The following is a 25,528-nucleotide window of genomic DNA, read 5'->3' as shown; positions in this document are numbered from 1 at the left end:
TAAAATGCAGGGGAAAGAGATTGGATGAGAAAGCCGAGTGCCCGTAGCCTTAGACAAAGCGTTTCTTGATTATCTAACTTGTTTGCGGGTATCAGTATTTTCGCCAGAGACCTCAAGTTAACGAAAATTCGCAAGAGAAAACAATTGCGCGCAGTTTGAAGTTGCTACGAACAGCCGAAAAACGAAAAATTTCTTCACGTTTTCTCAGCTGCTGATAATAAAAAAAAAAAAAAAAATTAAATCGTGTTTGGTTTGGAAAAATGCTAGAATCAATTTGTAGCGGTAAAATCGCGTCTGGAGCTGAAAACGCTCACGCCATTTGCGTCAGTCCTGATAGCGATGAAGCCTCTTCTCCTCATTCTTCCATCTATTTCTCATCATTACTCTTTTCCCATGTGGCTCAATTGAAATATGAAGAATACAACTGTCGAGATCGAGTAAATTAGAAGCGAAACCATGTACAGGCGAGTATAAACAGCAGATAAAAACCGAAACACAGAGAGTCGTGAGCCCCTGCACAGCAGGCCGTGACGAGGCACTAGCAACTCTCTCGCGAGGAGCTCTTTATTACACACCGACAGATCTTTCACGGGGATAAACCGTGTGCCGCGAGTCGTCCGTTCGTTCACAATTCAGGTTCAGTTACTTCCGCAACTGGAAAAAGTCCAACTGGCTATCCGGTGGTGAAGGAGGAGGCGTCAAAGTATGGATTATGGAATTAAGGAGGAGAGGTCACGTTGGAATGGTTAATCGCCGGAGGAGGAGAGCTTGAAGATTGGTTCGCACAATGCCACTCAAGGCCTACCGGTATCGGTAGACACGCTCGACCAAACCGTTTACACTCTCACACCGTACGAGTTACCTGCAGAATGTATCGTGCACGGATCTCAAGACCGCAATCTTGCCTTGTCCCTTTCCACCGGACCGTATTCAGCCGGCGACCCGATAGGGTGTCCGGCCATCTGTTTCCTACCTTCTGGAAGAGAGTAAAACGCCACATCAACGCGCCTCGTTATTTCGTTCGGTAAATTTTCGCCTCTTTTTCACCCTTCCCTCATATCGAATCTTGTTCCATTTTTGCGGTAAGCGTTGAACGGGGTTGGCCAACGCAAGCGCATCGGCTACTTGGTTGTATCTGGAACCTTGTCTTCCGACAATGGTGAACCTTCCAAATAATCGAGTACGGACGCACGCGAAAGGTGAGCAGCTACTTAATGCCTCAAAACTTACCTAATCTCCTCTGGGAAGATGTTATATTGTCGATTTTTACCGATTACCGTGCTGCATCGTTCCACACGTACCTACCTACCTCTGATACGTTATAAGCGGTACAGGTACGCCTCGTACAAGCGGCGAGAGTAAGGACATAAGTATAAAATGAACAGAACACCCGCTGACCGCTGCTTACATAAATGCGTCGGACTGGCCGCTTACCCGCTGGGCATGTAACTATGGTAGCTAATAGTTGCTTACTTATTAGCATATCTTGCCGAGCGATAACTCGGGACGATGCCTTCTCGCGGTTTCAGATGAAGAATAAGAATAACGATAATATTCACCGTGAACCCAGACCGCCGAGTGTTCGGAACTGCCACGGAATTATTAAACGGCTCCTTTTTTCACTCCGCTCGTGAATCGTCGAACTAGCCGACTCGCCGTGACCGGTATCCGATTCGATCGAATGGAAAGTAAAGATCCTGTACGTACGACAAAGGGTTACGTAAAAGAGGTCAGGTGCATCGGATCGGGCGAATGACTGACGTTCGAACTTCACCTTGGACTTGATCCGATTATGCGCATGCGGTACGATATCGTCGGCAGTTGTACGATACATCGAAGGATGGAGTGATTACATTATAAGCCGTCTGTATTAGCATCTTGACGCGGTGATATGGGCGCCAAGGCGCGAGATCTTATTTATGCTACAAGTTGAGAAAATGTTTGATTAATGAGCGATAAGCACGCTAGAATGTGCCTCGTGAAAGAAAAACGTCGGCAGGTAGGTTTCAGGGCGAGGAGGTAATAGTTGTGGTTGCAATTAGTTTTCTAGCAATTACCCGTCTCGACTCGGAATATTTTATCTACTTTGGATAATCTTGACGGACGTCGTGGAGTGCTACTGAAAAGGCAATGAACGAGATAAAGCTCGTGTTACGCCTGTACGGTTATCGTTATACGAGGAGGGATTTCCACCTGCGATGGTGCAGTGAAACGTCCTCGAAACGGCTCTGATCGATTCAGTCCGGATAGCGTGCTCGCGACGGAAGCTGCAGCGGCGTCCGATCCGAGATGAGAAACCCGTAGAGAAGGAGAAGCGAACCGGTGGAAAGCTACCGGAAACCGATAATCACCCTGGTTATTATCAATCCCCGCGACGTCGATGCGGCGGGATCGAAATTATCGCCTTTTTTCCCTCCAGCTTCGGCATAACATTATTCTCGGTACCGCGACGATACGATGATCAGGTTCCCTACGAAGAGGACGGGATGAGTTGTAAGTGCAGGAAGCACCGTGTCGAATGCGTCGCGGTCGCCCGTTTGTTTTCACTCCTGTATATAGACAAGGTGCAGAGGCCCGGAGGCGGTGCGATGCGATGTCATGCGAGGTGAGGTGAGGTGAGGCAAGGTATCGTAGCTGGTAGCTTCGGAATCGCAACGCGTGACGGTCAACGGTGCCAGGGATATTTTACCGCTGCTCTTCGCTCCACCTCCACCTCTTTCGCATCCGAAGCTCAGGAACCACCGACGATTCGAACTATGCTACTCTTTCAGCCGCGTCCTCGAGAGTCTGTATCGTTGTACCGGATGGCGGAGGGCATCGATCAAAGGGAATTTTCTCGGGTGGGGAATAAAGAAGGGCAACGCATGAATAGCATTAGCGAGATTACGCAGGGAGGTAAGGAATACGTGCAGCAGCACCGGCGCGGCACGCTACAAGGAGCACACGGTAGCGTTTCCTCCGCCTCCGCCTCCGTCGGGACGCTGGTTGCGGCGGCGGAGGAGGAAAATGATTAGTTATTAAAATGCCTATAATGATATATAATCACGGGCGGGGAGTGTCCGCGCGGCAGGCGAGGGTATAAAGACCGCTTGCATCGTGTGGAGGAGTCGCTGCATATACGCGCACATTATACCCGCGCAGCCTAGCCCTGGTTGTGTACCGCAGCCGCCGCTTCTGGTTGGCTCCGAGGGTACCGCGCGTATTATAAAAGGCCTAATAACTGTTATCCAGGATCGCGCGGTGGACCCGGGCTGCAGAAGCTGCGGCCGATGCTACTCCGGTAGGTGCTGGAGGCGGCCGTATCTCGCCCCCCCCCCACCCCCATCATCTCTGGGTTATAATATAACGCAGGTACTTGTACCTACTTCGCTACCGTTGGATCCTCAACGCTAATCGGTTCCTCATTTTTTTCTCATTCAATTTACCTTGCGCCGAATGATTCGCTGTTCGCCCGAGTCAAACGGTTGGCGAAAGGTCGTACGGCGCTCATTCGTGTATTTGAAATTGCGCAGCTAATTATTATACGCGCGCACAGGCACAGACACCTGATGGAATATTCGGGCGATGTTACTGCGCGGTTTGAATAATTATTTGACGCTGTTTCAAAGTTTTTAGATAACAAAATACCTATATTTACATATTATCTGCACCGCGAACGGTGGCGTCCCGTTGTTATTCCTACTCGAGACTTGCCAGTCGAGAGATTGTTATCTGACCAACGAGAAAGAGAGAGAGAGAGAACGCAGGTTCTTTCTTACCAGGATATACGCAACCACGGCAATACCGCGAAGACTAATGAAAGCTAAATAGTCATTCCGGCGTCATTCCGCATCTGCATATAACATTTAACTCGATGTATCTAAAAGCGATACATAAATATCTAAAGGATGACGAATTTTATAATGTGGTAAAAATGAGCCATCATTTTTAAAAAGGATCGTGATCGATCCGATCGGCGGTGTCGGTTCAACATCAGCATAATATTTTGTGTAAAATAATTGTGAGCTTGAGTTGTCGGCTCGCTCTTTACAAGTGAATTGTATAATGCTTTAAATATGCGCAGATACCGACGGTGATTTTTACGGAATCCCGGTGAGTCCCGAGGTGCTTTCTCAACTTGACACTGGCTATTTGGGGATTCCCGATCAGCCGCATACCTTTAATCCCGTCTTTGTAACGGCGATAATTGAAATTTGTTTCGATGCCGCTGCGATCTTCTTTCGTTACGCAATCTTCATCGTCAGCCGAGGTTTACCGCCCCGTGTAGACGCCGCTTACGTTACGTACATCTTGGTCGTCGCCTGATATAACAGAGGCGTGACGTAGTTCATCCGTATCTAATTCGCGTGGCAGTTTGAGAAGCTCGTTACGTAGGTACGTAAATATACCTCTATTCGCGAACGCTGTACGAAAAAAAGTATTCCTGTACACCATACGCGTGATAATTAGATTGTCCGACTTGGAACGCGCGTGTTTCGTAACCTTCGACTCTACAGATATATTAATTAGATCGCTCATTCCAAAAATGACGTTTTTGCACCGACGGAAGAAAGAACGTACAAACAAGTAAATGATTCTTCTCGATTTTGGGGGGGGGATGATAAAAATGAAGTTGAAATTGAAATGAGAGAAAAAAGAGACAAAGAAGACGGAATTTTTATTTATTTTTTTTTCTTGTTTTTATTTTTCGCTGATTGGTTACAGTCACGCGATATTCGTTCGGGAATGCAATATAAGCCCGGAGCCACCTCGAACCGCTGCCTTCACTTACACAAGAACACCTTTCGATGTGTAGCAATCTCTATATTATATATATTATAATCGCCCGTTAACCGCGTGCAATAGGATTTTACCATGGCCATCGCTTTTCTCACCGTTTAACTCTGCAGATTATTTATATCGTGCAATTTCGTGATATCCTTGTGACAAATGGATTATCAAGATTTCTGATTTTTGAGCGGAATTGTCACGTTACAAATCCCGGTACTTGGTATATTACAAATTTGCAGACTGAAAAATGAAAAACGAAAAAGAAGATGTAAATTCCTTCGATGAGAATAGCGGTACTTGAGCCTGATGTGTGTCATGTTATCGATAAAGATAGCCGCGCGCGAAGTTTAATTTGTACTCGTTGCATGTCAATTTTTCGAAAAGTATGTTTCATTTTCGATGCTTGACTTTTCTCGCAAAGAAATGGATTATAAACAATCCTCTGATAACTTGGATATCGAATTCCATTTCCGGGCGGAATACCAAAGCTGGCTATCGTTTTCGAGAGGCTTACCTCAACGTCCGCGTTAAGTCCACGCAGTAATAACCCGAGCTAATGATCGTCGTAGTACCCGTTGATCCAGATTGGCGGATGTCGGGGCGCCGGGACGGGCAAAGTCAATATTGGCGTCCGACAATGAGTTTTAGTTACATACGAAACTGGTCCGAAGCAAGGATGCGGACGCTGACGCCAGCGGAGCCGTGGCAGCCTCGGAGGATCAGGACCCCGTGCTTCCGGTACTCGTCCGCCCCACATCGCATAAATCTTCTCCTCCTCGCTGCAGGATACGCTCGTAGACTCCGAGGATGTCCTGTTGCCTCGGATATTACGCGTAATGGGGTGGCGCGCCGTTGTGATCGCTTGGTAGGACGGCGGAATATTTGCAAACGTTTGCGAAATCCGCGAGCATCAAGTTTACAATCGGGGATCGGCGCCGCGCGCACCTTCTCCTAGCCCCGATCGGAAATTCCCGCGCCCTCGCCAAATTGAACTCATCCTCTTCGTTCCTCCGCCTAGCTCGACCCCCGTATCCAGGGGCGGAAGGGTGGCGAGGGCCCGCGGATCCCGGCTTGATACCTAAATGTAAGCAGTAAGCCATTTTCCAGACGATGAGGCGCGAAGCCCTGCTCTGCCTCTTAGCGCGAGTAATCCCTGCCGAGCAGACCGAGCCGCTCTAGGGAAGCCGGCAGGTGCGTTGCGACCACGGGGCTTCGTGTTCCACCGCCTCTCGCTGTCTGATCGACGTGCTCCGATGATCGGTCGCGGATTCGCCGGCGTCGAGCGATTCGACTTTCCCCTCGACCCGGTCCTTCCGTGTTTTGGTTGGCCGTGGCTTGGCCTGCGAAAAAAATCCCCCGTTGGGCAAATACCGTGACGGTCAATGCGAGGAGGCAGGGGCGGTCGGAAATGTCGGGATCCTTTTTTTCCGCGACGTTCATCGGGAACTTCTGCGAGTTGGCAAAAACGGCTCCGCAACGCTCGCTCTAAGAGACCCCCGGTTTTTCCTCCGCGTAACCCTCGCGATGGGAAACTTATTGCAGATAAAATATAATGGGGGAGGATGCGGTATCTGTACTCATACCGTGTTAATAATATCTTGGTTGGCCAGCCCGGTAAGCCGGGCAAAAAGATCGGGTTGTATCTTTTTCACTGTGCTGCGCATGCACGTGCACCGGTCTCGGCAATATTGCATTATATGCTGTAGTTGGTACCGCTGCAAAAACTCAATTACTATTTTATGCTGCTGTTGCACTTTTTTTACGTGGCGGAGTAGTTCTAGCACGTATTCCAGAGCGCGTCGCTCTTGAAATTACGTTCACACACTATCCGTCTCTCTGTGAGAAGAAGAACATTGGTAGTCATACACCACTTACAGAGGTAATAACATATGACAGACATGCTCTTTTCCTTCAGACTAAGATCGGATGAAAAAAAAAATTTCTTACCGTTATACATTCTGGTACGCCACGCATCCTGCAGGATGAGAATAACAAGAAAAGCACTGAAATCTGTACGTTACACTCGTACCGAGGCTCGTTTGTCGCGCAGATACACATTTTTTTTTCCTCCCTTTTTTTCGCCAGCAAATGATGGAGTCAATCTTCGTCAGGGAATGACCAAAGTTATGCGATAACCGTGTTAACGACGTCCCTCGGGAACCTGGGGTGCGGTCGAGGGTAGCTGACTCGGTTGCGGCGGTGTGTGGAGGTGGGTGTCGTGGGGCGGGAGGGGGAGGGTGAACGGCGAAAGCGCCACCATCGTAGCACCGCTAGTGGGAGGGTATACGGGTGGATGATGGCCAACTATCCCGGGGTAAACAGATTTTAATGAGTGGAGCGCTGTTTAAACTGTATAATAACGTTTGCGCCAACTTCACCGTCGTCAATTCCCTCGCGCTTTTCGCCCTCCTTCTTCCAGCGGCACGGCGAGAAGGGAAACGCGTAATGGCCGAGCTGTAAAATATTTATCGCGAAAATTAGGCGGCTGATGAGGCCTGGGCGCTGGCCGCTGAGCGCGGATTTCTTTCGAACTGGATCGCCGGGGCGAATCGTGCGGAATCGAGACACGTTCTACCGAGCAGGTGGCACTGATCCGGGCTTTGGACTCTTGAAATACCGTGGCTGCCCAGCGTCACGAACTTCAGGCCGGCTCCATTGTCGGCCACTCGGCCCAGCGCCGCTAGCTCGACTTCCATGGGCCAAATTACGCCCTGCTAATCACGTGGCAACGCTCCCGATCAACGACTGACATCTGTTTAATTCGCGGACACAGCTGCACGGTTGGCAATTTTTCACACTACGCTGTACTTTTTCCGCAATGCGGTTCTGCGGTGTGGGGATGATAATTTTTATTCAAATAACTTGGTCTGCAAACCATGATTGTTGGTTTTTTCACCTCGCTTTTGCTGGGTGTAGGTACCGATCTAACCATTTTTCTAACGGTGCGTATGAGATCGACGAAAAAATCAACCCCTCTTCTTCACCGCAATTCTCTGCAACAGCCAGCGGCGAAACTCAACCCGCATGGAAACGTCGCGTGGGAGTCAAGTGTCGTGTAAAATGAAGACGCCACTAAAGTGCGACTTATCGTTACTGTAGCGGAGTCTGAACGCTCGCGAGGCGACGATAGCCAAATGGCAGGGACCCTAATCCGTACTTTCGAGACTTTATGGTCTCGGTGCTGGAGCGAAGAAAGACCAAAGCATCCGCGAATAGCAGAGGAACAAACTTGTCTACAAGATCGATGCTTAAATTTAGCTCGGCTATCAGTGACTGTTCATCATTCTCTTTATTTTTCTCCTTCCCGTCCTCTTCTCGTTCTTATTTTTCACTCTGCGAGGCTCGCACAGCTTCGTTGCAGTGCAGAGGACACGGAGTCGGGGGGGATTGAACGGTCCTCGCAGTGCCAGAGGTAGCCCGAAGTTTGCTATTACATGCCATTTAGCTGTGGAGACCGGGCTCCGCGGTGTTTCGTTATTTTTACGACTGTGCCGAAACCAAAGCCTGCAACGTTAAACCCAACGCGAAAACCAAACGCCCGCGAGCGGGAGCCCTTCAATCATTCTTCAGGTGATTCTGTCCGTCCTTTCGTCAGCGGTTCGCAACCGGTTAGCGAATCGATGATGTTGCTAATAAGGAGTCAAACTCTGACGCAACCAACCAAGCCTGGGAATATTCTGATTTGTTTGTCAATGCTGTACTGAAGTTACGACTCCAATCCAGACGTCTGATTGCACGCTGCCGTGCCTGACTGCATAACGTTTATGGTCTCTTAGAACGTATGTTATGCAAAGGTACGAACCATGCGCAACCTAGCAAAGGATTGTTTCAATTGACCGAGATCCAGATGATAACTGGGCACGCAAAGCTTGACAATACCGGGGAGCACGTAAAGTGCGAATTTGAGGTAAAGAAAATTCAAATGTATTCTTGACTCCGCTGTTACATGTCTCACGGGGAGACATAATCTTGACAATAGTCTGACGGTCGTTCCCTGCCTGAATATATAACGTAAGCATTAAGACTTGTCAGAAGTTAATTCGCCGTGACATCCTAAAATTGCCTGGTGAGAAAATTATATCCCTCCGCTGTCACCTCCTTGCTTCTGTACGGCCTGAGAAACCGGAGTTCGCTTCTTCGCAAAGTGAATAACAACGCCACGGCCAAGGAAACCTCGGGCAATGCGATCTCTGTAATTATTACTTCTCGCGTGTGTTTAGCAAGTCCAACTCTCCTTCTCCGTCTCCCTTGCACTGCCTGCACTCTGCTCAGCCGTAACGCACTTTGCCGTAATAAAGCAGTCCATCCATCGATCCGCTTGTACCGAGTGAGGCAAGTGAAGAACAAGAGGTAGGGAAGCCCCAACGATGAAGAGCATGGAAGAGTTATTCACGGGATAAAATTAAGAATAACCCGTGCAAAACTGGTCATAAATTACCCGGGTTAACGTTCTTGGGCTGAAACCGGAAGAAGGAAATAATGCTTGTGCCGTACGCGTCGTTCTGGTTGTGGAGGAGAAAAAGAGACGAAAGAAAGAAGATTCCGATGCTGCAGCTTGGTTGCCAATCATTCCGAACAGAGTCCAACGATACTAACGGAAAGAATCCAACTCTTGCGAAATCCAAGGCATATAATTTCTACCCTACAGCTGCTCAAGAGCCTCGTGATACTTGTTGCTGCGCAGCGTTGTTCTAGAGAATTATCATCCCTCGTAACTGGAATGATCCACACAACCCTTAGTTACAGCTCTTGGAAGTACCCATGTTGAAAAAATTGTTCCGGCAACATATTCGGCGAAGTTCGCGGCAGCCCTCGTTCAGTTCCGCTCCCACGAATTCCCATCCGGCACACCTAGACTCACCTACCAGGATGGGTGAGGAATAAGGGCGGGGGTTGCGGGGATCCTCGCGGGTCCAATGACGTAGAGCGGAAGGCGGTGGTGGCGCTGAGCTTCAACTGGCGCGTATCGATTCCTCCGCGAGCGAAGCGAACCGAGGCAACGAAGGAACAGCCCGACCCCTTCGCCCCCTTTGGCCCCTTCGCCCACGGCCATGGCGCTCACCTTGTTCCCCAAGCCGCCCCACAGTCCGTAACCCACTCGGTCTGCACCGGCGCCCTGCAAGGTATACCGAGAGTAAACTTCCTTCCAAGATATGAATTAACAGAGTTGCCTGCCGCGTAACGCCGATCGGTTATTCCTCGCGGATTAATCCATCTCGACCTCGCTAACAACAAGATCGAGCTTTTACGCCGGTCGACGGATCCCGTGACCTTGACGATGCCCTCTCATCGCACGACGCGTTCTCTCGAGCAGGAATGCGTCTTGGTCTCACCCCTCGTATCCGATGCAGACGGACTGATTTGGCCGTGAATCAAGGATCGTTCTCTCGCGGCGACGATGCCAGCTTACGACATTCCGGCTCTTTGATGAATCTCGGAATCCCAAGTACGGTCCCGTCTCGGTTTGCACCGGGTGGGAAAGGGAGGGAATAGGCCTACAGTTTCTACCGTATAGTTCAGGGTCGAGTCATACAGGTGGTCCATAACACGGGACAACGGTAACCACTGCCTCGTTTTATCCCGACTGTAAACCGGCCTGCGGGAATGAAGCCGGGATTTTAGTACCTCGTCCCGTCAATCCGACGATCAGCTGTTCCATGGAAATCTTGACTCGGGAAAAGTGATCCGGTGAAAGGATATTCCGAGTCCACGATGTTCCAGACTCCTGCAAGTCATTGGCCTCCCTCAGCCTTGGCTCAGCGTTTTCAGTTCCCCGATCGGTATCCTCGATAAATTACAAGTGTATAAATGTTGCCCAGTCGGGTATAAAAGCGCGAGTTTCCGAACGCGGCACAGCGCCTAAGCTTCGCCGTCGACGTACCTACTCGGGCTCCAGTTGCTGAGTCCTTGCACCTTACCTTGCGCCCAGCGGTCAAGATCGCCACAATGAAGACGTCCGATGGGAGTCAATCAGATATATCCAGGGTCGTCCGGTTATTGCCGCTCCGTGACGATCCGTATTCTAAACCCCTTGAAACGGCGGCGCATAATGGAGATATCGAACGGCTGAATGCAACTCTCACTTCTCTTCTTACCTGCTCTATTTGCATGGTTTTTCTCGTTATTGTTCCACGCTGGATGAATTTTAGGAGATTCACGAGGCGAAGCGAAAGACGACCTAGAAGATAGACAAAAAGGAAGCTGAAAACAATCGCTAACAAAACGAAAATTCGCGCCACGCCCTCTCTTTACTCGACGTCTTGGCTCCTCGTCGAAGTGCCTCTTATCAAGAACGGAGGTAGCTGACTCCCCCCCCCCCCCCCCCCCCCCCTTCCGTTGTAGACCCGCGTCGTCACAATTATTATTCGCCTTATCTCGCTCGCTTTGCATTATATTTAAATTCAAGTACACAGCGTGCCTTTGCCTCTCCTACCTTCCGCCTCTTCGCTCAACCGTCTATTACGCCTGCACCGCATCGTTTCACCGCGCTAAACTCCTCCCCCTTCTCTTTTTCTCGTCTTATTTTTGTTCGTTCTTATTTTATTTTACTTCCCTCCATTTTTGTTACTCGGTGAAATTTTCTCCTTTCCTCGATATTTTCACCGATAATTTATACTTTGACGATAATCGCGCACCCTGTTACACTACACATCCGTATTACCCCAAGGCACATTACAACGCATCAGATAAAGCCTAAACCCATTACTGCCGAAGCGGTAAAAACATCCCTGCAGTCCGTTTCACGTACGCTGGGTATTGTCATTGACGTGACAATTTGTGCGACACGAATCGCACGTGCGTGCGGATCTCTTATTTATTCATGCGGTGTCCATACAGGAAGACATTGTGGATTATTCCAGCGCACACCCACGCGTTCATCGCTGGTGATTTCACCCGCTTAGGTACCTACTCGACTCGAGGCTTCTGAAATCATTGTTAATACAGCAGTTGGATCGTATTTCTTCCGTGCTCCGTGTTTCGCGTTAGAATCTCTGAGGTATCGTTTCTAAAAATAATTACCGATGATTAGATCATAGTTTCTTTGGTATTCAATCTCTGACGAAAATACGCTCGCTGTATCACGTGGATGTAGAACACATTTCAACGCGTCAACTTATACGGCAAAAGAGTCGAAAAATGAGCAGCTGATTGTGTGTAGACTGAGAGATTAAAACTGTTGTATAATAAAATATGTATACAACGATGATATTAATTGCAAAGACAAGCAAAGTTACGCGATCGCGTAATGGAAATATTCTTTTTTGATCAACGTCATAGATACGCGTAGTGAAATTGATAATTTTCACGTTATATGAACGGTATTTTTCCGACTGTTACGATAAGAGTGTAACACGTCATCGATAAACGTTTTTCTAACAACGCAATTCTCTAAAAATACTCATCCGCAAACACCGCGTAAATTAGATACGATGTACTTTTTCGTCACAAACGGTATTTCCCCGAGGTTACACCAAGCGTAATGCAATAAATTTTTCTTTCTAGACGTCATGATTCCACTGTCTTGTGGATACATCAATCCATTTCTTTATCTATCTCTCTATCTATCTATCTATCGATCTAAGTTTACCCAAAAAACACAAGAGTATGTACGTCGTTCCCGAACAAACATATCGTGTCATGTGACGTACCTAAACCGGCAATCCGATCCGCGCGTCATAAAAGAGAATAAAAAGTGTCGGAATTAGTCGGTCGAAAAGTCCAGCGTTGCTGCAGCGCGTCCTTAAACTCTCGCTCGAAGAGCCATCAACCCCTCGCGACGGGGTTACTGTCATAAACATATCGAGCTGGGCCTCCGACCTACCCTAACCTACCCCAACTAAAACATTACGCGAAACGGCGTCGTAAATAAGCGTAAGTATAGCCTCGGCGGAGACGAGCATTGCCGGGGAAGCGGTGCGGGCATGGTATACTATACTTACTACCGTAGTACCATGGCTGGAGCAGAGCGCACACGGGGCAGAGGAATGAACGCCTCCGGCACGCACACACCAGTCAACCCTTACGTCGGGGGTAAGAGGAGGCGAATCACTGCTTACGTACGGCCAGTCGAGCTTTAACGCTGTCGCCGTATTGCGAGGAAAGGAAGTAAGGAAGTTGGAGGAGGAGGAGGAGGGGGGAGAGTGATTTCTGTTGAGAATATCGGCGATAAAAGTGACGGAGGGCGTCTCGACGTCCGTCAACCTGCGTCGGCGTTTGCCCGTTGGGGGCGGCGGCGGGGGTAAGTCGTCGGGTTAGCCGGGAATGGGGGTTGGGGGCGAGGGAGAGGGAGAGCGCAGACGCCGCGCAGCATCCCTCCGAGGCTCGAAAAGGACGCGAGTCGGTGAATGGCGACGGTAGCAAACCAATCGTATTCCCGTTTCCGATCCCTCTTCTTCCCTCGGCGGATTCCCTCCTCTTCTTTACTCCCACGAATTTTCACCCGCCTCTACATCCGAACCAACCCCGCGTAACTCGCGTCCCTTCGACGCTCATACCGCGGCTACTTCTCTCGCTCTTATTTACCTAGTTACTCGTAATTTTACCACATCGGTTGGTCGGTATGGTGTTTAACTACCCCGTTGGATAACAACCACCGTTATTCACTCTCGTGCCAATCATGCGATGCAAGCTTAAATTTTTATGAACTCTTTCTCTCATTCCAATTTCTGAAAGTACCGTGTTGCGTTACGATGAACTATTGATTTCGGTTTATTTCACTGAAAGTTCATCGTTATATTTTCGATAGCTACTGCGGATGGTTTTTATCCACATTTATTACTTTTTTTTCTAGTCGCAGAGAAAAATCGAAGGTTTTGGACAAAATCGATTTGAATACTTGTACCCGTTCCAGTAAAGCTTATTATGAGTTGAACCGTTGTCATGGGCAGAATTTCGGATTATTTATCTGTTTTCCGTGTGTAAGCTTGTAGGTGATCCATTAATCCAAGCGTTGGTAAAATTACAGAGTTCTCTAACCGTTGATCCAATTAAATGCAAACTAACTCTCGGCTAGAATTACTTCTCATGCAATCTATCATCAACTCAGATATTCACTTATATACGCTATGCCCGCGGAGTTGATCAATAAAGCAGTTAGCTGGCGGCGAAATCGCGCCGCGGGTGGATCAAGAAAACAAATTGCAACATTCGGCGAGGTCTGTACCATCAGGGATGAAAGTACTGGACCTAATATAGGACTCTCTGTCTTCGTCGAGACGTTGCGATGCTCTTCGACCCGCGGCAGCGATGCAATTTACCGAATTGTTCTCTGAAATACTGAAATTTGGTTGTGGAAAGAGGCGAAGGCGGAAATACTTGATGCAGGAGCTCGAAAATTCGTAGAGCGCACGAGTAAGAAGAAGAAGGAAGAATGACGGAATGGCGGTTTCACGGAAAGAGGGAGGAAGAAGAAGAGTTAAAAGGAGAGGAGAGGAGATTAGATGAGATGAGATGAGAGAGCCGGTGCCGGCAGCCATGGCGTCAGCTGTTTTGTCGCTGAGACGGATTCCTTTCCCTCTTTTCCTATTTCTTTAGTTTCGTCCTCGAAACTCACTCCAATATTCTCCCCTCCGCACTTCTGCGCTACTGCACAGTTATCCCCACGGAATGGACCGCGTTTCTGAACCTTTTTCTCTCTCATTTCTCTTCATCGTGTTATAATGTTTCACGTATTAACCACGGTGCGTTCTCCTCTTCGACCAAGTTTTGCACCATTAAGCCGGTCATTTGATTTCAGAAATCTAAACAGATGTCACCAATCGACGAAATTAGGTAAAGCTTTCTATGCGACTTCGATTTTTCAATTTGGTGCAATCGATTCTGCAGCATCGTAAATACGAGAAACTGTTCTCATCGTATAACCCGGAGTGTAGATATAGGAGCGAAAAATCGGCATGCAGCGGCATTAAATCGAGGCTACACGAGACCGCGTTCCTAAATCGGATTTGATGGGTGCGGGAGTGGGCCGAAGTAGCAGGTCTTGGCAATTGGAGGTGCGGCAGCCTTTGAGTCTGCTAGTTTTAACAACCGGCGATGCATAAATTAATCCAGAAGCCCGATATGTCGTTTGATTCCCCGCCGTTATAGTACATCAAACAACACCCGTGTGCGGTATGGCTTTACCAGGTACATATACCTACATATGCATATTCGTGTACGGCGTATACGTGGCCTACAGGTGTGCAATTTACAGCAACGCCGCGTACAATAATGTCTTGTATGTACTTTGGTATACCGTAAAAGTCTCTACGAAACGAGGGCACAAATCGCCTGCATGTATTAGCACAGGCCGTACATACATTGAAGTAGCAGCCTTTATGTTATCAATCCCCCGTGCCGTTCAATTAATTTCCTTTGATAATCAGTCAGTCTAATGAACAAACAGTGGGAACGTTTAAGCTCGTGGAAACCGGTTCTTTGTACTCTAATCATTGATTACAATTATTTTGGGAAAAAGGTCTAAACTGATCGTTTCGTTTCAGAAGATAAGAGGCAAGTGACCGATTCCGAGGTATGAAAAGCTTGTAACCGAGGTAGATTTTTTTTTACACTGCGAAATTGTAAAAAGAAAAGCATAGTAGAAAGTTTCGTAGAAATACCATATACGTTGAAGTTTATTCTGATCCTAGTGCAATTTTTTCCAATCCACTTCTTACACGTAATACATCAAATTACCCGTCTCGTGCTTCTGGGATCAATATTCGTATACCGCCCGCGTTGCACGCTGATAGATTTTATATTTTGCGGTCCGCGGTTAATCGTAGTTCGATTTCTTTCTTCAGATGCCTAATTGGTTCGCGGTTAACGACGTAATTACCTATGGAATAAAAACAGCGTGAGTCTTCGTTTCTTGAGATTCGTTTTTTGCTTGAAATTGTAATTTTCTTCTGTTTTTATTCTCGTTTCTTTTTCCTTCCTATCATCCGTTTCACTCGAACCGCGTGGGAGAAGAGGACGATACTCGGCGAGCGCAAAGGGAGGACTGAAGAACCACTGATCTCTGTACTAACTGGATGCGGTATCCCAAGTTATTTCCTTGTGACGAATTGAAGCTACGAAGCTGCCATGCAGCTTGTAGTAAATTTCTCACATGTCGCGGGAAATTCAAATTAATATTACCGAAATAGTTTCGCCGAAATCGGTGGATATTGCTTTAACAGCAGATCGATAGCATTCGATGAACTCTCTACATCGAATATTTTACTCAAATTTGAATCGTACTTACTATAAAACCTAAGCGGTACATAAATAGAAAATACGGAACGCGCATGATGTATGTTAACTAGTTAAGTAAAAGTATATCAATAATTTGTTTTACACTGCGAGAAATTTTTTGTTCCGGTTACCGCTCAGTCCTTGACTATTTTCATTTCTTACCACAATCGAAAAATATAGTTCTAGGTAGAGAATGAAAATTAGTCTTCTAGCTTTTACCGGAAAGTCTAGCATCCGTTACTATTCTTTCTCATTACGATAACTGTTACTATATTTTCTTGCAACTGTTGCGAAAATTTAAAAAAGTACTAAGTACTAAAAGAGTAGAGTAAACCTTAGAAACTGATTTTGCGATGCAATTACCAAAAAAGGATCGACAATAGCGCGAAACGGTTACGCGTAACTCGTTTTTCGTAATTCCAACAATATACAAACAGTTCCTTCAACGGTACCTGTTTTACTGAATTTTTCTAGTTACTGTAACAAATGAAATTTTTCTCAGTGTATAATTTGTCAAAAGAATAATTACAAAATAATTTAATTTCTACCTCATTTGTAATTCGATTTCTAACAGTCGGAAGGCCGCTCCTGTACCATGCGTACCGTGTCTAGTCGGCACAGAGATCAGGGTGAGGACTTGACAGTGAGGGTCGTCGAGCTGCGGCGGCAAGAGAGAGGAAAGACGCCGAGACGCCGAGTACCTTGAGCCGCCGCGACGCGGCGTCCCGACTAGGCCGTGGCACAGTTATCGTCCGAGCCGTCAGCTGGCAGCACGAGCAGGGCGACCGCGTGACTCGGTTTGCGGGGAATTCAAACGGCGCGCGGTGCGATCTCGCGTTACTTGGTCATTGTCAGCTGGGCTGCGTGTTCGAGTCGTCTCTTGGTCGTTTTTACGCGCGTGGGGAGTAACGGAAACAAATCGAGCCATTCATAGGCGGCCACCGTATGCTTCTGCGATATATTGTGTAATTATGCTGACCATGCTGTTCGTCGTTCTTACTTTCGTTATGGAAATGAAAATTGTTGCTTCATACGGTAGTTATTTGTTTAGGTATTATGTATGATCACTTGTCATCGATAGTTGGAATTGGAATTATTTCACCGGTTACACCGAGGTCCGAGATTAAAATTTAATCTTTAAACTCCGCGGGCTCGATATCTCGGAAAGCGTTTAAGCGATCTGGGTCAAATTTCTGGACCCCCGCTCGACGTTGTTATCTTAACTGTGAACCGTACGAGCGATAATCCGAAACCGGGTTTCCGGCGAAGAGGCTAAAAAAATTGAAGAAACGTTTTCGCGTTCATTGATTATTCTATGCAAATTGAAAATTTATAGTAAAATCCGTAGTCGACATGATTCGTTGTCAGAGATCTCTACGCTCCGGTATAATCTTTGAAAAATGTTGTTATTGAGATGTGTGATAACCGGTGTAGTTGGAAAAGCTATGCGTGTAAGCATATCGTTCTTGTCCTCCGCATCGAGATTCTAGACGGATGAAGAGAGGGCAGAGTTCAAAGTGGGCAGAGACACACGGGATATTACGACGAAGAGGCAGAGAGTCGTCGATTACGGGTTGTTGGACCTTGACGGTACAAGTCGGGGGTCAGCGTCTGAGACGCGGTGGTGAAAGTTCGTTAAGATTCCGAGCTATCGTGCGAGCTGGCCGATGCCCGTCGGTTGTGTGGGTGTGTTTTCGTCCGTTCCTCCGACGTCGCCGGACCCTTTCTCTCCTTTTTTCGAGTTTCCCCCGCGCGTCGGCCGGTTGTTCGTACAACTCGTAAACTTCTATACCAACTTGTTTTGAAGAGGGTCATTTATTTTTCCCAGCTGTAATTCAACCGGCTGGTTGGGTCAGTCTAGTTGGCCCGGCGAGATAGTTTATCATCATTTAGTCTCCGACCTGCCGCAACATTTTAAATCTCGCCTATCACACTCTATCATGCGTAGCGCTCCGCGGTTTATACATACAACAGTCTTCCCGACACTCTCGAGCGGCCCTCGTTGGCCAACGGAGAAAGAGAGAGAGAGAGAGAGAGGGATAAGAGGAAGGGGAGAAAAAAATTTCTCCGCAACATTTCTTCACGCACATTCGATTCTACTCTTGGGTTTTGGTGCGCCAACGAGCGAGCCAGTCCGTTTGATCCTGGCCAAACGGATATCTTGGCCCGTTGCACACGGAGCTTCTTGTGGAACGGGGAACCTGCATGGGTGTATACGTTGTACGAAAGAGGAAGACACGCAGAGACGATATAATACCGGCCGCGCGATCGTGACCATTTTTGAGATCTGTTCGTCTCCTCGCTCGCTCGCCCGCTCGACCGTTATTTATTGCTCAACTTGCCCCGCCAAACTTTTGGTCACGGTTCTAACCGCAATCCCCCGCGATTTATTATGTATCCTTCTATAAATACGCCGCTTTCTATTTATATACGACACAATACATATGCGTACGTATAGAAATACGTACGTGGCTCGTATTTCGTACTACGTACTACGAAGTCTGGAGTGCGATCGTATGAGAATGCGTTTAGGTAACCGAGCTTAAATGCACATGCGAAACTACTGCAATAATTCGATGGTACAAATCAATCTTCGTGTAATATACGTAAGAATTAAAAATTTCATTTTTTATTCTATTTTCAAACATTACGTATTGCACGGAAATTCCTAGTTTTTCAATGAACAATTTAAAAACGTGCTTATACACGCGTTTACTCGTTTCATCGAAGTACTTTCTGTATAATTTGAATACCTAATTTCCTCTTTGAAATTTACTTCGTGTTTCGAGGAATAAATCTTCTTCTTCCTCTTCTTCTTCACGGTATGTATGGTTTTCTCGTCTAACGGGAATAGATTGTCATATTCTTCGTCAGCTATACAGAATTTCGTTTATGGTCCGTATCCACGACTCGAATCCATATCGTCAGCTTGATCGAATGAAATCGGTACCAGACCTTCTTCCTCATCGGTTTTCATGTTCACCAGCCCCGTAACGCGAACCCACGGGGACTTGTGCTACTATTTACAACGCATACAAACGAACCAAACGAAGAGTTGCTCCCTCTGCCTCCCTCTTTCTTTCTCTCTCTCTCTCTCTCTTCTTCCTCGAGCTGCAACAGAAGTGCACGCACGAAGGTACGTAGTTACACATGTATGACGAACACGAACATGCACGCATATCCGCACGTTTCACGAAACGCAACGCACACACAGGCGCACGCATGCCGCAGGTACGCCTGCCGTGCTACACACATCCAAAGAAGCAAAGGCACGTGTGTGCGGCCCTGCATGCACGGGGAGGTTGGTTAGATTAATGGCGGCGCGTCACCGGAGCGCGGAGCGCGGTGGGAGAAGAGGCGTCGGAGGGGCCAGAAGGCGGAGGAGGCCGAGGGGGAGGAGATGGCCGAAGGGGATGGCGGGATGTGAGGGAGGGGAGGGGTGGGGAGGGGGGGAGGAGTCACGGAGTGACGTCACCGTGCACGCTGTCGTGACTCGTGACACGCGCGTGCGAGGTTTAATTAGTGGTACAATGCTGAATCGTATCCCTCCACCCCCCCTTGCCCGGCTTTAACCTCCCGCGTTCCCCGTCGTTCCTCTTTTGGCTCCCCGCCTGCGTGATCACGACGACCTGTGACCTGGACGTACATCGAGACCGCGTTCTTCGAATTACTTATTCCTGCATTGCAGGGACCGCGTTGCACTTAACGTAAATTCCGCCCCTTCGTAGGTTTCGTTTTTTTTTTTTTTTATATCGTTTCTTCGCTCGTTCTTTGCTTCTTTCTCTGGGAGACAGATATCGCTTCGAATATGTGCATCGTTGCCGCGTGCGTGTTCGTGCACAGATTTTACTTCCTCGTTATCGAATTAACTTAGACCTATAGCTGCTACTTCACGTTTCATCCCGTTCCCTGCGTGTATACCAGCATGATGGAACTGTCGTGATTTATTAACGCTTCTTGGACTTCATTACCGTTATAATGGATCTAAGAATTGCTTCGTTCGTAGGATAAACTGCTCGTAGAGAGAGGTCTTCGGTATTTGCGATTCTCGACGAAAAGAATCGTCGTAAAAAATAAGAGTTTTGAATCGCAAATTGGAGAAGAACGAATTGCTACTTCTGTGAATTAATTGCCTGCGTACGGTTACAAAGTATGTTATAATTGAAGCGTGGTGAATTCCGTGTTGGTCTGTACACTTTTGAAATAATTGATTCGTACACTTATACTGGATGGATGTACGAAGAATCCTTTTCTTGAGGGTTGATAAAAAAATTTTTGTCTGCTCGGTATAACAGAGAAAAAAAGCTCCTCCTTCACGTGCATTCACGCAACGATTACGATAAAGTATACAAGATACAGGTCACACAGATAAAGATCTCGTAAGTAAAGACTACTTGGCCTCCGACTTGGGCTCTCGTTTTTCACTTCTCGCCACAGGGTCTCTAAACTCCTGGGTACACAAAGTAAAACGTGGTCTCTACGTCGACGTCGTCGTCCTCGAAACTGGATATAACTGTAACCGTGGCATTAGAGGGGGGACGGCGCGGATCGCGGCGTGAATACAAGTTTAATTACTGAAAAGTGCTAATTGTAAATTTGCGTTTTATGGAGGAAGTCGAGCGAAGTGCGTCGCTATATCCGCCTTCCGCCTTCCGCCTTCCTTAGTCGTTAGTTTCCACACTTAAACCCGAACCGCGTTCAGCTGCCGCTGTAGCTGGTTTGTATATTAGCACCTTTGTCCGATGCTATCACCGCGCTCGCGCTCTGTAACCCCCCCCCTACAGTCTGAATTACCTCCGCGTATCCACGCGTCTATACGCCGCGATCCTACGAATCTTACGTTACTACACCCTCTGCACCTTTGCACACCTTGCCCATGTACCCCCGTTATCTAGTTCTCTATCTTCACCGCGGCTGTGCATTTCGGCCGCTTACTCTCACCCTCGTGTTGCCTCACCGTCTCGAACATATATTTATTCGCGTCCGATGTTACCGCGTTTAGGCTTGTCTCGATAGACATTTCCTTTCCTATGCGGTACTAGAGCTCGGAATATCACCTCAGGGCTTCCGACTGTGTTGGTTCAACTTACGACGCTGCAGGTGCAGGCGGAATTTATACAACCTGTGCAAGCCTTCGAGGCGATGGTTCAATATCGTTGGACTGTTTAGTCTTCAGGAACAAACTGAAATTCGAATTGAACTGTGGTTTTTATTCATCGGAAATCCAAGATAATCGTATAATTATTGACCTGAAAAATTTTCTGTGACATTCGAAATCGTTCCGAGTACAAAATGATTCGCAGCGATTTTTTGATACATTCAAAAGAGGTATCCAAACAGTTTGGGTCTTGAAATATTTGACAAAATGTAAGTGCATCGTGACGAAGTCGAGCAAAGAGGACTTGGGTCAGGTTGGCCCGAGTAAACGACGGGTGTGTAAATCGCCAGGGCGGTGAAGGTTGGTGGAGATCAGGTGCAAACTTGGGCTGTCAGGAAGTCGCTTACAGGGAGAGGACAAAAGCATCCCGGGGGACTCGTGTGCAGTGCGACGTAGAAGCGGGACGAGGATCCCCGCCGGAGTCGCGTGGGTGAGCAACGAGCCTAACTGTGAAATAACATGGTGGCCCATTCCGTCCCGCCGTCCGCCACCCCCGCCCCCCGCTCCTCGTCGCTTTCCGTCGCCCCTTGCCTCGAGAAGCGCGGAAGAGATCCAAGCACCGGAGCCTCGTACGTCACTTCCTTGAGCCGAGGAAGAAGCAATGAGCGCGAGGGAGAAAGAGAGCAGAGAGAGAGAGAGAGAGGCCGAAATGTAAGGGTGGGTTAGCAGGTTATATTGATTTATTTATACCTAGGAGGCCCGAACCTCCCTCTCGCCTGCGATGGGGTTATATTGGAAAAATACCTAAGGGTCACATCAGCCAGTCTCCATTTTTGGGGTGAAAGATATTCCGCGATTTTTCAAATAATGTGCATTTCGAGTTATTTCTTTGCAGGGGCTGCATCTGAGGGTAATATATATTCTTTTGCGCGATGAGAGACTGTGCCGATTTATCGGCGAAACGAAAATCATGACTTTTTCAAAAATCACCTCGAATTGTTAATTGCGCGTCGTCTTCAATTATCATTTTTACTTCGCACCCGGGCCATTCTGCAGAGTGCAATTGCGACATGGCACGAGTGCCGTTGTCTGGTGACCCGGGTGTAGAAAGGGCGACGAGAGAAACGACGAGCCGTTAGACGCGTGCCTGAGGATTACAGTTCAATTTATAACTGTCACTGCGCCGGGCCGACTGCAAAAATAAACTCGGGTTCTTCGCGGAAACTGCATTTAAGCACAGCTGAGAAGGGACCGAGGTTCGCGTATGTGAAATTTGTGCGCATATGGGATGTGCGAAATATTTAGAAACGCGAAACTTTTACCGAGCTCGGTCGTCTCTCCGTAAAAATATTAATAATAGTAGAAATAATAGTATTAACAATAATAATTAAACCCCGACCTCGACGGCGTGAATTTTGCGCATTGACCGGCTTTTCGCAATAATATTGGATGAAAAAAATATTGTTTTCGACTCCTCAAAAAAAAAAAAAAATAAATAAAAAAAAAAAAGGAAAAATACTGTCGTACAACACGATTGTGTATGCGAAAGAATGCCAAGAATCCTCGAAATATGTGAGAAATGTAAAATGAGTTTGAAAATTCCCACAGTAAATCAGAGTTAGGGGCTGATGGGGTGATGTATATGATTACACCCTGTCTCCTTGCGGCCATAAATCTCCCCCACCACGGCGAGACGCAGGTTCCGAGGATCCTACAGGTACATCCTGCCTCGAAGGACTTCGAAATAGCTCCGCTAGAGAAATGAATATATTTCGTAGGGACGGATTCGAGTGGGGGGAGAGCCCGGAGGGACTCGAGAACTTTCAAACAATTCCAGGCAATTACACACCGTATATAAGGGATGGTCGAACGATATTTCCAAAATTCGTCACTCGCTGCTGTGCGATTCACCGCGTATGGATTGCCCCGGATATTCTCGCGTCGAATCGTTTCGCTTCTTGAACTCGGAGCGTCGAGGGCCGTGTCCTGCTCGTAGCCTTCGATCTGAAAGCCGTACGGGGCCCGTATAATACCGTCTTACAGTTTCTCCTCTCGACTCGTTGTCGACTGAATTGTTATTAGTGTGATTACTGGTGCTCGTCGTGCCCTCCCATCCTCCCTTTCCATGGCTGGCACACTCACACCGCCGCGGTGTGAATTTCGTTGTCATGGTGTTTGCCTTTCAGGCTTTTACCGCGAATCGGGGGTTGGAACAGATGTTTTAACGTGTGGTTCTCCAAAGACGTAATAGCACAGCGTGCAAGGTGATACAACTTTTTTTTCGTATCCTTAATTCTCCTCCTTTTTCCTTTTTAATCTGTTTGGAAAATTTGACACCACTGCAGCTCTCGCTACAACATCTGTACTTATCATTCGCGGTATTGCGGTGCGAATGGAACCGGAGTACACAACAGGGTAAACACAACGATCTGTGCAAATGCAATGTCGAAATATCGGAAAAACTTGGCTCCGGCAAGCCCGATACGCGGGTACATAACTCTCGTCCCCGAGAGCAGCGAGGGTTGAGCAATTGAATTCTGGTTTCGAAAGACCTGGAGAACAACAAGGAAACGAGACGGTCGTTCCCCGTGTGAAATTACTTCGCTGCGCGGCTTACCCTTTATCCCCCTGAAACCCTCCCCCCTTCCGTTTTCCGTTTCCCGGTTTCGCCTCCCCTGCATGCACCGGTTCCTTTCTCCCGTGTAGGTATATCCTCATCCAGGAGGGATCTTCCGAAAATAAAGGAGATACGTCTTCCGCCCCCCTTCCCTCCTCTGCCGCCTCGTATCCACGTATCTCTCTACACGTATCTCGTTCTGCTCGTGGCGTCGCGTCGTTCCCGAGCAGCGCTGCAGTAGGTACAAGAGCTTTTCCTGCACCCCGAAGCTCCGGGTCCGACGATCACCGTGCATGCGCGGCATCGAATGCGATAATAATTCGTTCCGCACATGCCGCCGCGCCGTTGCATTGCATTCGACTATTGGATATACCTACCGCGCGCAATGTGGAAAGAATCGCGGACGATATAGGTTATTCATATTCTATGTGATAAAATATTCATAGAAGTAGTCTTCCCGGTTACGAGTATATACGTGTACACGTTGGATGAGAAGTTATTATGATTAGAGTGGCATCGATTTCTACTGCTTAAATTCGTGATAAACACCGCTGAAGGATGTTATCCAATTATTGTATTTGCATGATAGTACAGACTTATCTTTGGAAAAGATTTTTTTCTCCGATAGCTTGAATCGTTAGAGATTAGATTAAGACGGTATTGCCTGTAATAACAAAAGAGCGCATTTAGCCAACGTGTTATTGCGTTATACGTATATTATGTAACGCGGGTATAAGAATGGAAAACAAATTAGCCGTAGGAAAGAAGATGGGTAGAAAGAAAAAAAAAAAACAAAAGAAAAAAATTGTAGAAATGACCGACGAGCTGAAGTGGTAATTAAAGTCGTGTTATTTACGCCTCGGGACAATAAAACATGAATTGTGTTGCGAAGGCAGAGAACGGATACCAATTCTAGGTGTAATTCAACATGTTTCTTTTCCCCGCTCTTGGTTATCTTTTTTCTTCACGTTTTTTTTTTGTCCCCTCCTCGTTTTTCATTTGTATGTTTGAAATGCGTTTATCCAATTAACATAATTGCGCGATTATCTCTCACCTCCCTGCCTGGCTGCCTGCACATGCGGACGGCGTTGTACAGTCCTCGACGACGTAACGCCTCGGCCATTTAGTTAACAAATCGAAATGAAGGAGGAGAAAAAAAAATTTAGATAAAAAAAAACACCGCTTATTACCGCACGCACCAGCATTTAACAATCGCAGAAACTGTCTAAGCATACTATCCGCAATTGCGAACATATTTCCACCGCGTAATATGTTGTTTATGTGTGTGAAAAACGTCGCGCGATAAAAATCTCCACACGGAAGTTTCGCGAATCCGCGACGCGTGTCAATCCATTTGCATCGACGAGACTCGGCTGTGAATATTATTACTACAGCTCTTACGGCTTGAAAATTAAATCGTCATTCATTCGTGATCTGCGTTTCGAGACGCCGACGAGCCGAAGCCTTATGCGTATAATTTCGGAAGAAAAAAAATGTAACCCACGAAATAATTTTTCAACCTTTTTCATCCCGTGTTCTTGGTAAAATTCGCCGAGTCATGTTGCACGGGAATTATTTTCTGCCGTCCTTTGGCCGACGATAACTCTCGAAACGTTATCACCGACGTTGAGAACTAATTGCGCAAAAGGCGCGCGTTGCGCAAATCAGCCGTCAGAGAGCTCGAGTTACTATCGGGTGCCTCGATGGCGTGTTAAAGCCGCCTCTTGGAGGGGTCGCGAAATATAATTGCACTGCAGGAGTTGAACGGTGAAAAGAACTCGACCCGAGTTCGACGCCCTTCGTGATATCGTAACGCCGTCAGAGCCGCG

The 25,528-nt window shown here is 47.5% G+C and overlaps 1 protein-coding gene across 3 annotated transcripts in view; it reads left to right on the top strand.

The window, feature by feature from the left end:
* Positions 1-25,528, top strand: part of hth (homothorax) — a 286,555-nt gene that overhangs the window by 146,414 nt on the left and 114,613 nt on the right. The gene's annotated exons all lie outside the window — the stretch shown is intronic.

This window comes from Neodiprion pinetum, chromosome 2 (assembly GCF_021155775.2).
Source record: "Neodiprion pinetum isolate iyNeoPine1 chromosome 2, iyNeoPine1.2, whole genome shotgun sequence".
Classification (NCBI taxonomy): domain Eukaryota; kingdom Metazoa; phylum Arthropoda; class Insecta; order Hymenoptera; family Diprionidae; genus Neodiprion; species Neodiprion pinetum.
Note: the sequence above shows the minus strand (reverse complement) of the source record. Positions and strands in the feature narration are given on the sequence as shown.